We start from the raw sequence: 20,218 nt of genomic DNA on the forward strand, positions 1-20,218 counted from the left end.
AAATCAATAGTTTTAATTGATCGTGTAATTATTTTACCTAATGGTACACCACAGTACTCGTCCTCTAGTCTTTGTTTTCAGTTATAATTATTGTTATCCAAAATAATGCAAGTACTGTCTTTCAGGGAGATGCTGAGGAGTCCAACGCATTGACGACAACCGTAGATGTCACTCAGATGCTCGAGGTACGTTTCCGGACAGTTCCTTCGATGGAGATCATCAGATCTTGCATTCTTGTAGCGTGATTGTTACACACAATGTTTCTTTCGTTTTTAGCCATTGGTAGGTCCTTCTATCGTCGCCCTCCTATGTGTCTTCTTTTTTCAATATTGTGTTCATTACTAATGAAAGTCCTATGTTTCAGGGAGTCGATGGAGCATTAGTCCAAGAAGAAGGGGGAGCATGCAGTTACGGGTCGGCGCAACAGCTTGCAGAAGTGTGCACCGCAGTTACAGCGTCCCTTGATGTTCTTATGCATTTCGAGGTATGGATACTGACAGATCAATCATGCGAGATCAAATGACGTGATTACATCCGCTATACTTCCTTCTTTATTAACGCAAGTACTATGTTTCAGGGAGCTGACGGAGCTTCTTCAACAAGAACATCACCCCTAGTAGTTGATGCAGATCTCTGGGTGGTGACACTTCCAACGATGGAGCAAATCGAATCATATTTAGATATCCATTATTTATTTTAGACAACTGATCATTTGTGCAGGTCTATTTAGATGAGCCGTTGACGCCTGCAGAAAGTTTATGTTCTTTTAAACAAAATAGAAAACCATACTAATGCAATTACTGTGTTTCAGGGAGTTGCTGAAGCGTCATCTTCAATAATATCATCAATGGAAGTCTATGCGGAGCCCGAGGTATGGATCTTGACAGTTCAATCTAACTAGAACAACAATGCGTGAACTATTGTCGTTTGAATGTTCTACACAATGCGTTCATTCGTGTTTTGCTATTGAGATGTACGTATGGGTATTGGTCCCCAAGTACATTTTGTGTTTTCAATATTATTATACATACTAATGAAAGTTCTATGTTTCAGGGAGTCGATGGAGCCTCAGTGAGTGATGGATGTGCTTATCATGAAAATATAGTCGTTGCAGCGCGAGAGGAAGTGGAGACATGCACACACGAGTCGGAGCAACAGCGTCCAGATGTTGAAGTTCGAGGCAAGAAAGTTTCAAAGAAAAGAAAGCAAAAGAAGGTTAGTGTCCTGTTCACTATATTATGTTGTCTTTCACTGTCAATAGTTCAATACTGTAAGTTGTGTTTAAACTGAACATCCCTTTTCTAATCTGTCCTCTAGTTGCGAGTGGGTGTAAGAACTAGATCTACACAGACAGTGAAGCGAACGAGAGATGTTGCTTGTCAAACCTTTTGGCAGGGACTTGAGACTGGAGATGCATCGTGCCAATGGGAAGAATATGAAGTGATTGACAACGGAGCTATACCACCACCAGCCATTGATAGTGAATGTCCTCCTGGTAGTTTGGATGCAGTCGGAGATCAATTCACAGAATCCACACCCGCAAAAAATAAGAGCGCGCGAAAGTTGAAGACATTGTTTTTTTCTCCCATCTCCGGACAAGGAACAGTTGTTGCAGTGGAAGAGAATGACATGGACGACAATGAAACACCATCAATATCACTCAGCATAGCGGAAGACGATATCAGAGATTGTACCTTTCATGCGAGTGACATGTCCTCAACGTTACAGGCCGAACCAGCTGGGATGCAGAGTGACAGTATAAGGAAAGAGGCCAAATTCATTGTATTCGATAGCTGTTTGATGGATATTATTATGATGATGAAATGTGGGCATTCGGTTGGTGGGGAAGTATGTGGGGAGCCATTGATTAATGTGACTCGTGCAATTCGAGGCACTAACCTTAAAATACATGCCACCTGTACACAATATCATCCGTTCGCATGGTCTGCACAACCCATGCTGGGGCAACTGCCAGCAGGCAATCTACTTTGTGCAGCGGCCGCACTTTTTAGTGGTTCAAGTTTTAAAAAGTTACAGTATTTCTTTCAGTTTGTGGGAATCCATTTCATTGCGAAAACTCAGTTCTACAAATACCAAACCGATTATCTATTTCCAGCCATCAGCGAAGCTTGGAGAATGGAAAAAATGTCAATGGAAAGTACATTCGCGGGCAAACGCTTCAGGCTAGCCGGTGATGGACAGTGCGACAGCCCAGGATTTTCAGCCAAGTACTGCACCTACCACTTTCAGGACATGGAAAGTAAGAAAATTGTGAGTTCGGTGGTCGTGCAGGTGTCACAAAGTACATCCTCAGTGGCCATGGAGAAAGTTGGCTTTGTAGCATCATTGCAAGAACTACAATCGCGGGGAATGGTGATCGACCTGATAGCCACTGACAGACACGTTTCAATTGCCAAGACAATGAGAGAACAGTACAAAAATATAAATCACCAATTTGACGTTTGGCATCTTGCAAAATCAATCAATAAAAAATTGTCGGCTGCAGGTAAAAAAAAAGAATTGCAAGGTATTTCACAGTGGTCCAAGTCAATCAGCAACCATCTTTGGTGGAGCTCAAAAACATGTGAAGGGTCGTTGGAAATTCTACTGGAAAAATGGCGGTCAGTAATGTTGCACTGTAGCAACGTACATCGATGGTCGACAAATGAACATTTCCACAAATGTGAACATGGCCATTTGTCCACAGAGGAGGCACGGAAGAAGAAGTGGTTGATTCCTTCATCACCCACTCACAAGGCCATTGAAAAGATTGTATTTGATAAAACTATAACAAGAGATTTGAGGGGACTCACGGAATTCTGCCACACAGGAGATTTGGAGGTGTTCCACAATATGTGCCTAAAGTACAGGCCCAAAAGATTGCATTTTGGCATGGAAGGCATGATAAATCGGACTCTTCTAGCGGTCTTGGCACATAACCATAATGTTGGCCGTCAACAAAGTAGGACGACCGGAACTTTAGGGACGCTTCGCTACAATAAGGCCTTCACTAAAAGAAGTAAACAATGGGTGATCAAACCAGTGTTTGAGGATATGCAATATGAGTTTATTGAGAGACTTATCGTAGATGTCCTCGATAGGCACATACATGGAGTGGTGAACGAACCTATGCAGGGGACAACTGCATTGCCACCCAACATTGCCTCTGTTCCATGTCCACCTAAAGCAGAGCTCATTGAGAAATACACATCACGGTTTAAATGATTGTAATTTGATTGTCTGTTCTCTCGAGTCTCCTCATGTTGCAGGCCCAAACTAGAAATGTGTGCTCGCTCAAAGTGAAGGTCAGCTGCTTTGATGTTTTGCTCGGGTGGCGGAACAGCCCACAACCCAGTATAAGGTTCTATTGTGATTTGACCTTGACAGGCCGGGACCATCCCGAAAGAATAAGAAAAGATAATGAATAAAATTTCAGAAACGAAACGATGAGCCACGTTCATTAGAAGAAGTAACGTCGGCAAAGAAGGAGTGGTGTTTCGGGTCTGCCCTACACAGAGACACAATGGAAAATGCAAATATAATGTAAGTAACTTTTGATTAGTTTATACCGCAATTTCATTACTATACAGTGGCTTTAAAGACGGGTTCAGTTGTACTTGTTCGTTCTATGTGGCATATTGTTTTCTACCGCGCACTATCTTGAGGAGAAACATCTGCTTTTACTGAAGTACCTCAAAACCTTCCTCTTTGCTTCTGCTTTCTCTCTCCCTCTCCCCTGCTACAACTGGTCCACTGTCTGCGACCTCGGTCCTGGGCCCTTCCACTCTCCACCTGCACTGCCTCCCTGTCAACCCCTGCACTGGGGGACTGTCTCAGTATCCTACAGCCCCCCCCTTCCCAGCACTTGTTCTGCACTTACCTTGCACTTGCCACCAGCTGGCCCTATTTATTTATTATTTTATGCTACTTACCTTGTACTCCACTCCCCCCCCCCTCCATGCCTCGCCACGCCTTTAAACACTTGTGTACACCCAGTAGCGCTGTCCTCGCTATGAAATGAATCATTTTAATAAGGATCTGATGGTGAGACTAATTTCATTTTTTATGTTTTTAGGTACATCATTCACTACTGTCTGTGTCACGAGTACCAGACACCGGCGGACGGCTTCTACAGCCGCCAGTTGCTTCTCCGCGTGAACAACGTTACCACCCTGACCATTTTATGGGACGATCGCCAAGTACAAGTATGCCCTTACGCGGTACTAACGGTTAGATGCAACATACCTACCGTTGTGGTGGCCTAGTGCCTCGTTGTTGGAACAGCCATGCGATTATCAGTGCGACCGAAGAGCTTATTTTTATCGTAAACCAACACCCTGTGTACTGCACACGAACATCGCTTCCCTCAATACGAACTTTTTGGAACATGAGCAAATAAAAATGCAAATCGCTGAATATTCTCTAAACATTTGATGTCAAATAAATGTACTTTACCACATTTACAATCTTGCGGTTTGATTTCAAAGTACAGTTTCATATTCCGAATTGTGGTGCGCTGTATTGTGAGCTGATCTGTGTTGATTTCCGGGGTCTGTGTGGAGTCGCGTAGAAGACGCCTGGGCGCGTTTGCCTACCCAGCTCAGTCACGTCACGGATAGAGGCGGGGAATATGAATGTTTTGATAAAGTCTGTTTCAGGGGCGGGGGATTTGATTTAGTGCCGCAAAGGCAGGTGAGCCAGGTCGATGGGGCGAAATGATAGGATTATCACAAAATGGAGGCTGATTTTGAGTGCGATAATGGGCGAAAAGTCGGGTAAGGTCCATAGGAAAGTTTCCTACGATCTACCGATTTATGCTTACAAACACATGGCCGACCCGTAGGGACAATAAAAAAAAAGTCCCGGAACTCTCCTTTAAATTAAAGTGTTCATATACACCCGTGCGGTGTATGTGAACACTTTCATGTACACCAAAGCGAGCAGCTTCAACGTTGCAGTATGCAAGGTTGAAGCTGCTAGGTTTGGTGTAAATGGAAGTGTTCAAATACACCTGTGTGTTGTATATGGACACTTTCATGTACACCAAAGCAAGCAGCTTCAATATAACGTTGAAGCTGCTTGCTTTGGTGTACATGAAAGTGTCCATATACAACACACGGGTGTATTTGAACACTTCCGTTTACAGCAAACAAGGCTTCTTGTGGAACTCCTCCAGTTTAACGGCACCCAAAGGGCACCGTACTTGTGCGCATGTTTAGCGGCAGAGTGCCACAAAAATAGGCTTCCAAAAAGCCAGTTTCCGAATGTGGCGGTTGCTAGTTTGGTTTCCAACCCATCCCAGCAACCGCCACATATTTCGAAATTGGCGCCTTCCTTCCGACTTCGGAGGAATGCGCCAACTTCAGAATAGGTCTTAAGTACCAAAAAGGTTGTTAAGCCTTTTAACGTCCTTTTCGGTACTTAACACCTACATGAGAATAGGGCCCTCTGAACCATCCGCTGGATGGATTGATAGACACTGCAGAGACGTTTGTTCTTCATTATTTCTTTCCATTTGTCTTTTACCCACAGTGTCGGAGTCAGGCCCTTTATCATAGCCAGACTAGTTCTACTATATATAATCTTTTTTCCATTCTTCTATTAAACTTCTCTCCATGTTTATTCATATAGTGAATCTTATTTTGAGAGATGAAAACGTTCCAATTGGTCCTTTACGTAGGAAGCCCCTCTGGTGAAGGTTTAATGTCTTCAAAGCCTGCTCACTGGATGTCTTTATAAAAGTCTAGTTCTTACTATTGCAAAGTGTTTCCTTGCCTGTGCAAAGCTGTAGGCTGCACAGTTTTGGCCCCTTGATCTTCCCTTGGATACCTAGACAGCTCTGCGCTTACACTACAGATTTTATCACTATTGGTCATCACACGTAGGGCTCCAGGAAGAACGTCCTCCTGGAATAGGTAGCAGGATACGGTTTCAGTGCTAGCCACTGTTCTTGGAGACACTTCCCAGCTCAATATTTCCAATGGCAAGAGCTTCATTTGCCAGTAAAGAAAATACAGAGTCCCCTCCACCTTGATCGAGAGAATAATAGTTCTTTAACAGAGCATTCTGTTAGGTGCAAGCTCTTCCTCACTCCTGGATAGGCATAATCATTTTTTAGACATCAGTCACCATTGTCATTTGTTCCAGTTTCTCCACATCACTCAGACAGGAAAATTAATGAAAAAAGCCCGCATTTAAAGGACGCCAACCATACATCTTCAATGAGACCTTTTGGTAGATTTAGATAGTTCTTACTTCCCATTACCCAAAGCAACAGTGACTCGTTCATCATGGCGGCTGTATGGAGCATACTTAGTAGACGTTGCATCCATTTTCTCTTATGCTCTTACTGTAGAGGTTCGCAAGATCTAGTGCATACTATGAGTAGCTAAACACATTTCGAGATTCTTTGGGCATCTGGACCGTTCATTGGCACCAAGAACAAAGTGGTTATTTATACTTCTTAAACTAGAACACTGAAGTGTCTAAAGTGCTCAATGTAAACAAAGTAGTGAGATTTTCTTCAGTCTCCATTAAGAATTTACCAGACTTTGCTTTTCAGTGCGCTAAAGTGAACAATGTTGTTCCTTTGGTGGCACTTTGCTGCTGACTTTCCTCGTTCTAACTCCATACAATTACTTAATTTACGCCAGTCTCCACTTCAAGACCACTTGCCACCTAAACAAGTCTATGCAGTAGGCCAGGTATCTGCCACAAATCAATCCACAGGTACATACCATTATTGTATCTTTCTCTGACAGATGCATTGGTTTCTTTTAATTTTTGGTGACTTATGCTCCTCAAATTCCTCCCATCCCTCTTAGCCTTTACTCCCACGCTCCTGAATCTGCGAGGTCAGCCAAGGGTTGCAAAGTGCTTGTGCAGAGGAGTACAACGTTGGGCTTGTGTTAATGTGACTCAAGCTGAGATACGGATCAGGATTGCGACTTGGCTGACGCCGCAAGACTCACAATTCTGCACAGGAATTTAAGCCAACCTGGTCTTGGACCAACACTAGATAAATCCCATTTGGAATCATCTGTCCTGCTGTAGGCGTTTATTCACTGGACCCCAGACTCCCAACGTGGATTTTTTTTGGCCTCCCAGTGGGGACCCCTTTTTATACAACACATAAAACAATATTAAATAAAATGCATCCTTTAATACACAACATTAAGGGCCATGGCGGGACACGTAGGGTGGAACTGACAGAGCAGACCTCCTTTTAGTACGCTGGCACAATCACTGTAAGGAAGGGACCTGGATGGAGCCGCAGTGGGTTGTCCCTTTCCAAAGGGGGCCTTTGGCCCTTTCCTGCTTCAAACCAAGGTAATCACCTTTCCCCCTTAAAAATGACACCCCATCCTTACAACTATGATCCCATTTTTTATAAATCACTAAATATACATTCCTACTTGAACTACACGCATGACTACAATTGTAGAAAGAACATGTTCATCACTAAACCCAATTATACCATTTAACTATAAATATTTGAAACTTTGTACATTAATGGAAACATGTTCACTTTATTTACAGGGGTATAGCTGCTGCAGTCCGACACACCCAGGGTCCATCACAGTACCTTTCCTCAGTTAGTGGTAAGAAGGTGGGGCCAGACCCATTTTCCTGGCCTGCCCCATGTTCTGTTCCCTTCCATACAGTGTCTAGTTAACCATATTCACTGATGCACTTTCCGTGCCTCCAAAATGTCCCACGGCGGCCACATGCCCTTGCGGGATGCAGTAATTACTGCCCTGTGTTCCCAACATTCCTTTTCTTTCTGACGGCAGCCTTTACCCAAAGGATGCACCATGCTAGCCACTGAAATCCTTCCAGAGCATTGTTTATTGTTCAAAGCGGTCCATTCCTGGTGGGTTGCCGGTCTATGCTTTGCCCCTTGCTCTCTTTTGGTGGCGTCCCCGTTGCCATGGGAATGCCATCTTCACAGCCGCACGCGTTTATGTGCTCTGGCCCGCACCCTACCTTCACCGTGTCTGCATGCAGAGGGGCAGACCCGCACAGGTCGGTTCACCTTGCCCGCAAGGACACAGTGGCCCGGGTCTTCTGTACTTCATGGCCCCACCCAACTGGCACCAAGTAGGGGGGACAACCCCCTACTTCAGGCAAACTGCGCTGCTTCTGGCATTTGCCGCCCAGGAGGGCTTCTTTTCGTGGAACACCCTGTGCGCCACCCGTTTATGGGCCACCCCACAAACACACCGCTCTGTGCTGGGCAACCCTGTTCTTCTCCCTGGGTTTAACGTGCCTGCAGGCCACGTTGGTGCCCAAGCATGCAGCTCCGGTCCATGGCTGAGGCCGGAACGCATCAGGTGTATATGCGGCCCAGCTGATTATGATTTGGTCAGCCCTGAGGCAACGTTCAAGGACACGTTACCACAGGGAGCTGACAGTGGGTGTGTCCTGCTCCTTCAACCGTTTTTTCTTTGACGGTTTTTGCCTTCCACATTCCCTCCACTGCCCAAACCACATCTAGGCAGGGGAATTTTTTTCAATGGTTCTTTTCTTTCATTCCATCCAGTCCCCATCCAGTCCCCATGGTGGGGCTGAATGGTTCAGGCCATGGCACACGAGTAGGGTCCATATAACTACCACGTTACCAAGGACAGAAGGGCGTGATAAAGTGCAATGCATAAATTAGATTTCAAAAATTGATTAGCAGAGTTTGCTAATTAAAATATTTATGATTAGCAAACAGGCCCATTTGATTAACAATATTAGTACAAAATTGCTAATCAGCAGAAGTTATTTGTACCAAAGATATGAAATTAGCGGGGGCGTGGCCAGCTTCTGTGCAATGCGGACGCAAGTCCCTGAAGCTCCAGTGACCGCCGCACATATCCCGATAAAACAACCTGCTACCCGTGGCGTTTTTGCTATTGAAATAACTCTGCTGAGAGCTGCACACCCAGCGAATAGATGGGCCAAAATTAGACTCCGGAACTACCCAACCGTGTGAGTTTTAGCGTCGAGAAGATCGGTCGAGGCTACGGTGGGCAAGAGACAAAATGGCCGCAGCCCGTGTCCTGGGCCTGTGAAGCCATGTGTGGTGGGAAAGTGCCGGAGGAAACAACTGGCGTTCCGGACCACGGAGATACCCCCCACAAGCTGCTGAACCACCCGCTGCCTGTCGAGATTGGACCCAAGGCGGCTTGGTGACCTTGCCCATGCACACAGCCTGGTTCGCATATGCTACGAACTTGTGCGTGGGGGGGGGGGAATAGAGGCTGGGCACTGCACGGAGCAGATTAGATCCTACGGTCGGCAAACGACAGCAGAATAAGGACAGGACCAGATCGGTCTCTACACCCAGTGAGGAGTATACCGCACAATCTACTCAAAGGAACTCTAGAGAGGAGTTGCTAACACCACCGAACTTGCACAGCGGGGGGTTTGGTGTGCGGCCGGACCCACGGCTGCCCCTGCCTGGGACTGCACCAGGTGGACAAGGAACACGGTCCACCCCTGCAATGCGATATGATCGGACTCTGGAGGGTCCGCCCCGCCTAGTCCCTCGCACGACTGTGGAACAGGAGTGAACCCCCAGGGAGGCGTGGGCGATGCCCTGTGTGTGGGGCCATCTCTCACCTGGAATGTCCTGAAAATCCGGACCGTGTAAGGAGCGGGTGAGCAACATCCAACATCCATCACTACCTGAAAGGGCCAGGGTGGCTGACACTCATCCTGTCGGCCACCCGCGTCACTCACGCTCTGATCAGAGCTGGACGTGAGAGTGCCTGATGGGGTGAAGGCAAGGCGTGAAGCAAAGGAAGCAACCCAGGAGAGGGAGACATTTGCAGAGCTAACACTGCCCCAGGACCCTTTGAGGGAAGGGTGGTGCAGATCTGTGGGAGGGGGGTCTGCGGTCTGTCCCCCCCCTCCGCAAGGCCACGAGAGAGCTCCATGTCCCAGCGACCACGACTAGGATTATAAAGTAATGAGCAACCTGCACATACCTGCCCCTTGGGACTTGAGGCGCACGCGGTGTACATACAGCATCCCCTTGCATGCAATAGGACCGCGAGGTAACAGCGTTTCCATAACATGCGCAGGGCATAGTGCTACAAGATAATTTCACGCTCCCGTGACATGGAACACATCAACACGCTGCACACCAATAGACCCAGTGATTTCCTCAAGCTGGGCGGAGTGCAATAATAACACAAGGAGCATTAGATGACTGTTGCACCGGCTGGGATGGAGTGGCGGCCTCCCCCTCCCGGGCACGAAGACGCCTTATTCTGCCACCATATGCATCCTTGGAGTCCGGACCTCCATCAAAGGAACTAAGCATCTATAGTTCTTAAGTGTGCAAGCTCCTCTGCAATGTAGCAGGTGACACAAACTCTAGACCTACAGAAGATCACCTGACAAAACTCATGCAACCCCTCTGGCTATACATGGGACAAAAGGGGGCCCGCTACTGCGACAGTGCCACAAAGTCACATCCATTGCACCAGTCAATTTGGCTTGACCACACAGTATTATGGGCAGTCCTGACTCAACAGCATGATAATGGAACAAGCTAACCCATGGTGAACACACTGGCACAACACCCCGCTCACCCCCTAGCCCCCATCTACCCACTTCTCTAAGCAGACACCTACAAGGTGAAGTGACTACCAACGAATACTACGCAAACAGGGTGGCTGTGCGATCCAGACCCACCCAGCTTCAGGGCAAAGCAAGCAAACAAACCCTACAACCTCATCGCTGCTGTCGCATGGCGGATACCAGGGTGCCACGTAAGCGCCATCCACACTTACTGTACCTTAACACCCGCCGTGGTGTCCACCTGTTACTCAAAGGGAGGCGGCTCCCGCAAGGACTGGTGCCAATCGAATACAGGATGGGCAAGGACAAAACAAAAAAGTCAGTCACCCAAAGCAGAATGGATCAATACACTACAACACCAGCGGCCTCCTCTGCAGTCCAAGATCAGCTACACAACATGTCTGAGGCTGAGAGCATTCTATCCCTGAAAGACGTAATGGCAGCAATCGCCGATTCAAGGGCATCCATGGAGCAAAAAATGGATGGTATCAGCATGGACGTCTCCCTTCTCCGACATGACCTATAGAACCCGACCTCACACACAGGGGAAGCCTCTGGAGCGGAATACGGATTACGCAACATGGAACAGAGCATGACCCGCGTCATGGCACGACTAAAAACATTAGAAGAGAGAGTCGACGAGGGAGAAGGAAGATCGAGGCGCAACAACGTTCGCATACTGGGCCTACCAGAGACAACAGAGGGACTGCGTATGGAATTATTCTTAGAACAATGGTTATCTGACCTGTTTAATACCCATTGAACGGGCCAACCGCATGCCATCCGGGCCACCGGTACCAGGCGCACCGCCACGTATGGTGATAGCAAAATTGCTGAATTACAGAGATCGGGATGCATAACTTCAAATGGCCCGCACTAAGGGAACAATAACATAACGGTTCCTGCATTGTCCTTTTTTCCGGATTACACGAGGGAGGTCCAGAGGCCCAGACAATCTTTTGACCAACTCAAGAAACACCTCCAAACCCTGAATGTAAAATACGGCATTCTCTTCCCAGCACAACACAAAATATACCACCAGGGCACTATGGTGCACTTTACAGACCCAAAAGAGGCATGGAGATGGGCGGAGCAACACATTGCGGGTGACTGGAATGTAGCGAGGGCTACAAACAGGAGACCCAGACCAGCACCGGATCGAAGAGTGCCTGTCCCGATACCAATAGAACATGATCCTGACTTACCACCACGGCTGAGGGATGACCGCTAAGCGTACTAAGAGGAGCTAATCTAACTCGCCGGAAGTTGGCCTACAACAATTTGGTGGCTCAGAGGGGAAACAATGCGCAATTACCGAAGCCACGTATAGACTTATACTGTGCAGCCCCGGGGGACAGGGGAAACTCCTGCCCCCCGCCCCCTTCCGGCATCCGGACGCCCTAGTCTGCAACTGTTTACAGAGACTGGAGCGAATGATCCACTGAGCGTGGATTTGTTGGTTTAATTGGTTTTGTTCTAGTTTGGGCGACAGATACTCCAAGTTGGGAGGAAGAATAGGGAGGAGGGACAGGTATAGTAGTGAAATCCGACTCAGGCAGCAGATGCCTCAAATGGGATGAGCTACAGTGAGGGGGGCGGGGAATATTTAATTATGGTTCTTTATGGTTCTGAAAGCACAACACGTTTACTTCTACTAGGATGCAACACACTGCAAGACAACAGATTGAGCCTCTCCACAACACGCCACAAGCACTACGCAGCAAAAACCCTTTCCAACTCAGATGACCAGAGCGGGCTCTGACACAAAAACACTGCACCTCATGACATGACTGGGTGGTGGGGTGAAATGACGGCTCGTCACCCAAGCGTTAAACAGGCAGTCACCAGGCGTGGCGCTGCTCACAGAGACCCACCTAGCAGGTACAACCTATTCAAACAAGGCAACTACCGCACGGCACTGCATGCAGGTTTCACCACAGGTTTGAGAGGAGTCCTTATACTGATTCACAAAAACTTACCCCTCACACTTTCTAGAGTGTTGCATGACACAGGGGGGAGATGTGTGTATGACCGGAACACTGTGGAACCAAACCATAACAATAATAGCAAAATATGCACCACCCACATTGTTACCGACACTTATAGAAGATATAACGCCCCTGATAAAACAAGATACCTCGGACACAATGATCCTTGGTGGCGATTTCAATGAGGTCATGAACATGGGAGTGGACCGCACGCACCTATGGGGCAGAAACCCCGACACCCATACGAAACTAGCTACCTTCATTGCAGCACTGGGACTAAGAGATGTATGGCACGACGTCCACCCCGAGAGCCGAGAATATTCATATCACTCAGGCGTCCATGCCTCCCTCTCGAGGCTGGACAATTTTTTTCTTACCAACCACGGAAATACACAGAGCGCTTAACGCTACCCTACTCCCGCGTGGAATATCTGATCATTCACCCCTTCTAATAGAATTGTCAACAACAAGACCAATCCCACCGCCCTCCTGGCGTCTTAACTACTATTTGGGCTTCCCAGAGCTTGTAGAGCACATCCAAGAGACTACAAACACCCATTTCGAGCTAAACACAGGGTCAACTGATGACCCAGGTGTATTTTGGGAAGCGTATAAACCGGTACTACGCGGGGAGATTCTCTCCTGGACAGCGGCACATAAGAAAAGCACACTTAGAGAAAGTGGAAGAAGCCGAAGCACAGGTGGAGCAGGCAGAACGTGCGCACCTGGCACGAGATCTACCCAAAACCAACCGAGCATTGGTCCTTGCCCAAAAGGAATTGCACAACTTAGCCCTAGACAATGCCAAACAAGCTCACAGGGCAATGCGCGCCAGAGTATATGAGACGGGTGACAAGGCGAGCAAAATGCTAGCGTGGCTGGAGCGCAGAGACGAAGGGCACAAACAGGTTAGGATGATTAAACCCGATAATGCAGAACTGCTATTAACCGACCAGGACATTGCAGAAGGCTTTGCTGCTTATTACTTTGAACTCTATAAGGCACCTGACACCCCTCCTAATCTATCTGTATTAGAGGAGATTACCCACCTAACTTAACGAGTACACAAAGGGACTTACTTGAAGCAAACATCACAGAGGAAGAGCTGATACAGGCCATATCACAACCTCACCCCGGGAGAACACTGGGACCGAATGGCTTTCCGGTAGAAATATGGAAAGGAATAGAGCCAAGCGGAATGATCCCACACCTCCTACATATATACACACTCGAAGACGCAAGGCCAGTTGCCCCCAGACCTGAGGAATGCCACAATAGTTGTGATTCCCAAACCAGACAAACCCCCAGAAAAATGTAGTTCATATAGGCCAATCTCATTAATTAACAGCGAAACAAAAATCCTAGCGAGAGCACTGGCAAATCGACTACAGAAGGTTATTACGTCATTGATACACCCAGACCAGTGCGGCTTCATGCCCCAGAGATCCACGCGTATGAATATACACAGACTACACGCAGTGCTAGAAAAATCCTCTATTCTACAAGGCCCCCTAGCACTACTAACTATAGATTTAGAGAAGGCCTTTGACTCGGTCTACAGGGAGGCATTATGGGCAAAAATGCATCGGATGGGATTTGGGGAACAATTTTGGGATTTGGGGAAGAATTTTTGGGATGGGTACAACTATTGTATAAACTTCCTGAGGCTAGGACCAAGGTGAACCCTTCAGACTGGGCAAAGGGACATGACAGGGATGTTCCCTATCTGCAATGCTCTTCGCGCTCGCCATAGAGCCACTGGCCATACTATTAAAGGAAACACAGACGTGGAAGGGATTTTGTTGGTCAGCTGACTGGGAGGACAAAGTCTTGCTGTATGCAGACGACCTGCTACTGTATCTGTCAGACCCCATCGCCTCTTGACCAACAGTAATGCGTTGGTTAGAAAAATACGAATCCTTCAGTGGCCTGAGGGTAAACTGGTCAAAATCTATACTGTTCCTGGTAAAAGAAATAGAGAGTGCTGGATTACAAAACTGCCTCTTTTGCGTGCAGGGCGATCAATTCCGCTACTTGGGGGTTCGGATCACAACAAATCTGAATGATTATGTAGTGAAAATCCTCCATCCAGTCGTAGAACGATTTATGGAGATGTCAAACACTGGAACGCCCTACTGTTAACCCGATTAGGAAGAGCAGCATTATTCAAGATGTTGGCATTGCCAAGATTTTTATACATACTGCAAAACGCCCCATTAAACATCCCCACAGGGGAATTTCACAGAATTGACAGAACTCTCCGGAAGCTCCTATGGAACGACGGGCACCCGCGGCTAGCACTTAATACCCTGCAACGGTCTGTCTTGAAGGGGGGCATAGGGTTGCCACGAATGCAGACAATACTACTGGTCAAGCCAAATGGCAGTAATCAATGATATACTACATGGTGACCCATCCCTACCTCACATTAAACACAAAGTCACAGGAGGAGGAGAAACAATAACTGCATTTGAGTCCCTATACCGAAAGACTAACACCAGCGCCCCCAAAACAATGTCGTCCCACAGGGCAATATTCTGGGCAGAGGCACACAAATACATAAACTGGGAAGGGAAAATCACCCCGGTGCAGCCACTGTGGGCAAACAAATATATTTCTGAGCTTGACAAACTCCCAAAATGGCAGCACTGGATAAATGCGGGTATAACAAAAGTGGGTGATGTTTTTATGGGAGGGGGGGTGGTCTGATGGATAAATGTAACCTCCATGCATCTGACCGGTACCGACACACACAGCTAAGCCATGCCCTACGGCGACATCTCCCTGATCTGAATGACATGGCGGACTGCACGCCCATAGAAAGAAACCTAGTCCTAGACAGCGTGGATACTAAAACCACCTCTGTGATGTATAATGTTCTCACCTCCTTTACCACACCAGAGTTGACAAGTCTGAAATCCAAGTGAGAGAGGGACGTGGGGGAGATCCTGCCTGAGGAATGGATAACAATTCTAATGTACCCAAGAGAGACTGCCATATCGGCTAGGCTTCACCTTATAAAGCTCAAAATTCTACATAGAATCTACTACCCAAGGGTTGCATTATATCGCTGTGGTAAAATCAGACCCAAAGTGTCTATGCTGTTGCCAAGAAGAGGGTACCTTCTTTCACATACTATGGGACTACGCTCACATCAAGCATACTAGCAAAAATGCTGTACGACACTATCCAGAGTAGTGGGCTGCACAGTGACCAGAGATCCGAAATTGTTGCTACTGGGCGTAGAGGAGGAAGGTGCAATGTTGCGCATGGACAGACTCCTGCTTGCAACCTCCACAGCATCGATTAAACGCAATATTGCCAAACTGTGGGGATACAACGTTGCCCTGGAACATGCTAAATGGATAAATTATGTAGATGCATGCATAGCGATGGAGCGACGAGTGTATGCGGCCAGGGGTTGCCCTGGGAAAGCAGACAAGATCTGGGGAAAATGGGAGAATGCTCAATAAGACATGGGAAACTATGCCAGATGTTTCAAACATCTGCCGATGCAATAGGAATTTGTAATACCGTCATTATCAGTGCTGTTGAACCTAGCTACCATATTTAGTTAGAATGTTGAGGCTGTTGGACTCGTCTGGAGTCAATGTTTGTTTATTAGTGTTATGTAACAAAATTAATTTTAAAAGTTTCATTAAAAAAAACAAGATATGAAATTAGCAACAATACAGCAGTTTTGCGTACCCCTGAAAGAAGACATTAATGAGAGGAATTAGGCCTTGCAAATTCTTTAAACGTCAGCTAGGCCTGCAAATCGGGTAACTTAGTTTATATATTCAACCTAAGAGAAATTCACTTGACCCATAGCAACGGAGGACAACAAATTTAAAATGAGATTTCTGTAAAATGGTGCAGGTCACTACAAACATGCTTCATGTATGACACGCAGAGGCCAGCCATGCACAGTCAAACTTTTATTTGACATTTACTGCAAACAAAGAAAATGTTAAATAAAAGTTTCAAACATCTCTTGTAAGTACTACTCGCCCTTCATAAAATCTACTCGACTGTGCGGAAATACTTTACGAGCCATAGTTGAGTGTCTGGAAAATGTTAAAGGTTAGCTGCATGAATGGACACAAAGAAATAGATATGATAAAAGGACTCTGAAAACAGTTCGGCCATCTTTTCTCATGCAGGCGGTAATGTATAATACAATCAAAAAGCAAAAGCGAGCACTAGAGGCTAACTACAGTGTTTGGTATTGCAGTAGATCTGTAGATTTACAGACTGGATGGAACTATTAATCACTACTTTGCGTAAGCATTACGTTTCCTTTGTGTATTCATTATGTAAGAGGAAAGAAAGACTGAGCAGAGTGGATTGCCTGGTAGGCAGAGAACTGGGTAAAATATTGTAGTTTGGGGTCATCTCACTTGCAGGGTACCTTGTATAAAGCAACAGGGTGATAATGTAGAATGTCAATGGTTTGGTCATGGGTTTAGCACCAGTTGCAAGATGTATGCAACCTGCAGGTTACAGAACTAGGTTTGCCATCAAAAGTGTTTGATCATGTACATTTTCCAATGTTCACTAGTCAACATGATGCATCTTACCCAACAAAATGAAATATAGTTGACAATATGAAATTCAGATACGCTAACTTAAACTTTACTGTAAATCATGGAGAGGATGCAGTGTTTTACAGTATCAATACTATATTTATGCATCATGTAACAACTGGAATTGCATGACTGTCTTTTTAAAAAGATATAAAGTTGACAAATACCGGTCTTTGCCAGACAGGATATAGAAAGCTTCATACAAGTATCATCCAGATTACTTCTGGTTTGCAATAAAAAAAAAAACATTAAAAAAAGAAATTCTTGCCTAGCACTCCTACACATACATGCCTTTGGCACTTGAGTGGAGCAGATGATTACTGGTGCACCGAGGGCAAGAAAAATGCAGGGCGAGCTGTGCATTCATTGAAGAGAGCAACTTAAATTTGCTACACACATGTTCATTTGATTGGCAAACCTACAGAATTGCATAGTAAATTGCTATGCGGCTCTGCTTATGTTATGCCTTGAAGTGAGTGGGTAAGGGGGGTTTGAAGGAAGGGAATGCAAAGAAAATAAAAGATTATCTATAGTTGTCTGGAAGGCAATGGATGCTCACCATACAAGGAACACAAGCAAGACCTTAAAGATCAGTCAAACATGCAACAGAAGATTCTAGGACCACATAGAAAAGCAAAAAGCTCAAAGAAGCAAATTTCCAGGGCCAATTATTTAATGTGAATGTAGCTTTGCTAAAATGGAGGGCTTGAATGGTGCATCACGGTTTCCGTGCATAATATTCTTTTCTCAAATCTGTTATCACAATGGTGCAGAACATGCAAAGAATACATTTCAAATGGAGCACACATCTAATAAACACGAGCAAAAACGCACAAGGGGTATAGGGTCACACAAAACAAGTTACAATGTATTTTGAGAGAAAGACAATCCTGCATTAATTGAAATGCATGATTTTTTTGACGTCATGTGTCAACGTGTATCTTTCAATGATGTTTCTATTCATAAACCAATATACACTGCATAATTTTATTACATTATAGACATTGTGATGCATTCGTAAATAAAAACCTGAATGCATTTCAACGCGTCAGGAAGACCAGATTACACTTTAAAACATTAGAAATAATGTACTTACTGCATTCACTTAAGTTCACTTAAGTTAAAGATAGTCATATACAAAACAAAAAAAACTTTCTTGCCAATGCAAATTCCATACAGGGCAAATTGAGTTCAGACTTGTTTGAATACAAACATAATAATTATTGAAGTTATCTGGTATACAAACATAACATCTTGAAGTTATCTGGTAAAGTCCGGCCTTTCACCCATCATCCACATGGACACATGCTTATCAAGAAAAATACCAAACAAATTACATCAATGCATTCTGAGAAAATTAATCTCACGTTACCCCTTTCAGTTTATGAGGGGGGCAGCATTGCTCAGCACTATGGATCAAACAACGAGTTCCACTCAGTTTTCACCTTTGACATCTAGCTCTGCTATAAAGTATCACCTGTCCAATGGATGTCTTGAACCCTCAGAAACATGTGAAAGTTAATAGTTAAACTGAAATGGGACCTCCATTTAAATTTCACTATAACGTCAAACACCTCTTTTCTCTATAACCTAGCAACGATTTAATCATTAGCGAAAGCAAAGAGAGTTCTGGAGTCATGTGTGCATGCCCCACAGAACGAGTCTAAGCAGGATATATTAATATCTTTGCAATAAGTCATACATTGACATATTTTAAGAACATTACAGGGGTGCCGGCTGGTGCAGCAAGTGCTGGCTAAGGGGGTGTGAGCACTGCTGAAAGTCTCGGGCATGGTGGCGGGTTGAGGGGAGCGGACAGACCCGGCGCGAGGAGCGGGGAGCGCGCGCCAACAACATTTTGGTTACATGCCGTCATCCAGCACATTTTTGGTTACACGCCGTCATCCAGGACGAAGGCAGGGCCAAAGGCTTGTGCCTGTCCCGAGCCTCACTCCATGCTGCAAAAGTTCCCGAAGGAGCAGGAGCTCCCCTCAATCACTGCCGGAGCAATGCATCACCAATCTCACCATCCCTGGCAGCCAGCAAGGTAAGCCTGCAGGCGATTTGATGCAGCAGAATCACCAGCTGGCCGCAGCGTGGACGACCGCAACGAATTGTATGCTAATTACAGCATAAATGGTATCTGCCCGAAAACAACGCTTTTAAAAGCATTTGCGGCTATTTCTCGCATCCTGTCCCATTGGATTGCAGCGCCGCCATCAAAGGACACGAGGCTGTCCACTTGCCAAGATGGCCACCTCTTTCACATAGGTGTGTGCCCCTGCCCAATACCCCCACCAACCTCTATCCTGAGGTCGGATTGGCACAGGCTGCCCTCTTCTCGACCTACCACCCGTAGTCAGGCGCACGCCGTCATCTAGCACAGAGAGTGACCAGAGGCCAAGGCCGGAACCCTTGCTCCTCCTGGTTCTTCCTGATTCCCGGCTGATCCATGGGCATTGCCCAAGGAGCTGTGAATGCACTCTTAAATGACCTGGTGAACCCCTTCTGCTACAATTGTTCCTACCTGTTTGCACACTGTATTTTTAGCCCAAATTGCGTTTTTGAATCTAGGTGATCCCTGATGCAATAATTGTGCCCATCTACTTGCAAGTTGCATTTTTAGCCTAAATTGATTTTGAAAACTAGGTGAACCTCTGCTGCTATAATTGAGCCTACCTGGTTGCACATGCATCTTAGCCTATTTCACCCTAGTGAATTTTGATTTTAGGTGAACCCTCATAGGCCATATTTGCCATCCTGATTATACCTTATAGTCGCTCACTGGCCACATTTGCCTCTTGACTGTGCCTCTTACTGCGCAGGCCACATTTACATTTTTGAGTACCTTGGGATGCACTACAGCCCACTCTGAACTTATCTGTTCCTGCCTACCACTAGCCAGAGCCACCCAACCCAACTTGACTGTGCCCACCACCACCACCCCAGCCCTCCCAGCATACAATCATGCCCATGGCCCCCCTGCAAGCTCGCCGCTGCCACTACTACGTTGCTCACTCTCCTTGCAACACTTGCTGCTATCCAACTTTACACCACACTCCGCCCCCT

General features: G+C 46.2%; 2 protein-coding genes across 3 annotated transcripts in view; one reads left to right on the forward strand and one right to left on the reverse strand.

Moving 5' to 3' along the window:
• SMIM20 (small integral membrane protein 20) overlaps nucleotides 1–20,218 on the reverse strand; it is a 114,108-nt gene that overhangs the window by 59,216 nt on the left and 34,674 nt on the right. The gene's annotated exons all lie outside the window — the stretch shown is intronic.
• Nucleotides 19,065–20,218, forward strand: part of SEL1L3 (SEL1L family member 3) — a 797,084-nt gene continuing 795,930 nt past the window's right edge. Inside the window, exon 1 of the mRNA XM_069631849.1 lies at nucleotides 19,065–19,196. The gene's annotated coding sequence lies outside the window, so the exon portion shown is untranslated. The remainder of the gene's footprint in view (nucleotides 19,197–20,218) is intronic.

The sequence above is a fragment of the Ambystoma mexicanum genome, chromosome 6q (assembly GCF_040938575.1).
Source record: "Ambystoma mexicanum isolate Mex_15411 chromosome 6q, UKY_AmexF1_1, whole genome shotgun sequence".
Lineage (NCBI taxonomy): Eukaryota > Metazoa > Chordata > Amphibia > Caudata > Ambystomatidae > Ambystoma > Ambystoma mexicanum.